Below are 3,776 nucleotides of genomic sequence, written 5' to 3'. Positions count from 1 at the left end.
TGCCACTCCCTGCACCAAGTGTCTATCCGCTGCAGATCTTCCTGCATTTCGCTACAATTTTCTAATGCTGCAACTTCTCTGTATACTACAGCATCATCCGCGAAAAGCCGCATGGAACTTCCGACACTATCTACTAGGTCATTTATATATATTGTGAAAAGCAATGGTCCCATAACACTCCCCTGTGGCACGCCAGAGGTTACTTTAACGTCTGTAGACGTCTCTCCATTGATAACAACATGCTGTGTTCTGTTTGCTAAAAACTCTTCAATCCAGCCACACAGCTGGTCTGATATTCCGTAGGCTCTTACTTTGTTTATCAGGCGACAGTGCGGAACTGTATCGAACGCCTTCCGGAAGTCATGTAAAACGTGCTTCATCTGAAAAGGCCGCCCAGTGGGCGTCCAGTTGAGGTACTGCTGTGAAATTGCAGGCTGTGTCGCCGATGAACAGCATCACCATGGATGCATGAACCTGGCGCCTGCTGCAGAGCCCCAAACGCAGGAACGTTCGCTGAACGGTCGTTGCCGAGACACTGACGGAAGCCCTTGGTCGATAAGTTGCTCAACAGTTGCACTTCTGTTCCCCCGTACACGTCTGCTGCGCCATCTACGCTGGCCCGTGATGTGCCACAGTTGCCTCGGCGCCGTGTTTGGACAGCGCCTTAACCACAGCGGCAAGCAAACAGTTTATAGATTTAACCATTTCGGAAATGTCTCCACCCTTGTACCTAAAGCAAGTGTTCGTGCCCTTTCGGACGTCAGATAAATAGCTCCACTGCCGCATTACGTCAACGACTGCACTGTTTTGCCGCGTCCTTTCGACACGCTTTATACGCTACTGGCCATTAAAATTGCTACACCACGAAGATGACGCGCTATAGACGCGAAATTTAACCGACAGGAAGATGATGCTGTGATATGCAAGTGATTAGCTTTTCAGAGCATTCACACAAGTTTGGCGCCGGTGGCGACACCTACAACGTGCTGACATGAGGAAAGTTTCCAACCAATTTCTCATACACAAACAGCAGTTGACCGGCGTTACCTGGTGAAACGTTGTTGTGATGCCTCGTGTAAAGAGGAGAAATGCGTACCATCACGTTTCCGACTTTGATAAATGTCGGATTGTAGCCTATCGCGATTGCGGTTTATCGTATCGCGACATTGCTGCTCGCGTTGGTCGAGATCCAATGACTGTTAGCAAAATATGGAATTTGTGGGTTCAGGAGGGTAATACGGAACGCCGTGCTGGATCCCAACGGCCTCGTATCAATACCAGTTGAGATGTCAGGCATCTTATCCGCGTGGCTGTAACGTGTCGTGCAGCCACGTCTCGATCCCTGAGTCAACAGATGGGGACGTTTGCAAGACAACAACCATCTGCACGGACAGTTCGACGGCGTTTGCAGCAGCATGGACTATCAGCTCGGAGACCATGGCTGCGGTTACCGTTGACGCTGCATCACAGACAGGAGCGCCTGCGATGGTGTACTCAACGACGAACCTGGGTGCACGAATGGCAAAACGTCATTTTTTCGGATGAATCCAGGTTCTGTTTACAGCATCATGATGGTCGCATCCGTGTTTGGCGACATCGCGGTTGACGCACATTGGAAGCGTGTATTCGTCATCGCTATACTGGCGTTTCACCCGGCGTGATGGTATGGGGTGCCATTGGTTACACGTCTCGGTCACCTCTTGTTCGCATTGACGGCACTCTGAACAGGGGACGTTACATTTCAGATGCGTTGCGACTCGTGGCTCTACCCTTCATTCGATCCCTGCGAAACCCTACATTTCAACAGGATAATGCACGACCGCATGTTGCAGGTCCGGTACGGGCCCTACTGGATACAGATTTTTCACCAATTGAAAACGCCTGGTCAATGGTGGCCGAGCAACTGGCTCGTCACAATACCCCAGTCACTACTCTTGATGAACTGTGGTATCTTGTTGAAGCTGCATGGGCAGCTGTACCTGTACACGCCATCCAAGCTCTGTTTGACTCAATGCCCAGGCGTATCAAGGCCGTTATTACGGCCAGAGGTGGTTGTTCTGGGTACTAATTTCTCAGGATCTATGCACCCAAATTGCGTGGAAATGTAATCACATGTCAGTTCTAGTATAATATATTTGTCCAATAAATACCCGTTTATCATCTGTATACCTTCCACTGATAGCGCTGCTACCCGCTATCTGTGAGTCGTTATTGCTCGTTGACTTCGAACATAGGCGGTGGTCACATTAATCTGACTAGACCCTGTGGTTACAGACATAACTGTATCAACCTCTCTCATTCAAGTAGACCTACTCGTACAGACATTTCTGTTGACACAATCGCTGTTTGGAAGAAATTCCGCCGCGCGGAGTTGCCGCGAGGTTTCTAGCGCCATGTCACGGTTTGCGCGGCCCCTCCCGCCGGAGGTTCGAGTCCTCCTTCGGGCATGGGTGCGTGTGTGTGTGTTATTCTTAGCATAAGTTAGTTTAAGTAGTGTGCAAGTCTAGGGACCGTTGACCTAAGCAGTTTGGTCCCTTAGGAATTGACACACACTTTTTTTTTTTTAAAGAAATTCCAGTATTGAGACCTAAGCATGTATCAGCTTAGAATGTAAAACCTGCTTCTGTCTTAAGCTGAATCTCATGATTTCGTACCCAAATAAGGAAATATGTCACCTGGGATAAGGAGGAAACAGACTATTGCATCGCCACGCTACCAGCATAAGAGGGACACTGAAGAGATGTAGGTTTCATTCTGTCTGTGTTATTCGTGTGTGTCGAGTGTTGGCTAATTTGAAAGAATGAATGTTCTTTATGTATTTTTGAAGGTGGAAGGCGGACAAAGGAAGGGAAAGGAACTATTGATGTCAGCTGCATCGGGACTTCATCCGGAATCAGCGGCAACGAATGAAAATGCGTGCCGTTCCGGGGTCTCGTGCTCATTAGGCAGTTGCGTTAACCGCTGCCCCATCGGTACACAGTCTTTATCGCAGATGCGCAGACTACCTGTGCACCCTCCCAGCCGTCCCAAACTCGCACCAGCCGTCTCCTATCCACAATCCCCTTCCAGGTCCTCCATGCTCGCTTTGAGATTCCCGTAGAATGTCGAACGTAACTGTGCATCTGCACTGAAGGGCCAGCCGCGGTGGCCGTGCGGTTCTAGGCGCTTCAGTCCGGAACCGCGAGACTGCTACTGTCGCAGGTTCGAATCCTGCCTCTGGCAGGGATGTGTGTGATGTCCTTAGGTTAGTTAGGTTTAAGTAGTTCTAAGTTCTAGGGGACTGATGACCTCAGATGTTAAGTCCCATAGTGCTCGGAGCCATTTGAATTTTGCACTGAAGATGGTGGATTCATCTCACATCGGGACGAGTCAGTTACATGAATGTGTGGTTTCTGTCCTTTCGGACATGTTCGAAAGAATGGGCACCACGCATTCGTATAATAAATGTCTTTCAAACACAATGAGAAACAAAATAGTCTACTTATTTACGGAGAAGACCGAAGGGACGTGAAGTGAGTCATACGCAGAAAGCTATCCCGACGTAATGTGTTCAACAAGAGCGAAAATTCAGCGAATATGCAAATACTGTTATTGGAAGGGCATTGGAATATTAAACAAAGGGTGAGGAACAGGTCTACAACGAGCGGAATAGATTTTCTGGCAACAGTTGCTCATATTCCACATGTTAGCTACAGGAAAACCGCGAGTGCCGGATTCCATCCGAATCACGTGTAACATCATCAGCAGATTACCGAGCAAGACTGCAGAAGATGCAT

This window comes from Schistocerca cancellata, chromosome 4 (assembly GCF_023864275.1).
Source record: "Schistocerca cancellata isolate TAMUIC-IGC-003103 chromosome 4, iqSchCanc2.1, whole genome shotgun sequence".
Lineage (NCBI taxonomy): Eukaryota > Metazoa > Arthropoda > Insecta > Orthoptera > Acrididae > Schistocerca > Schistocerca cancellata.
Note: the sequence above shows the minus strand (reverse complement) of the source record.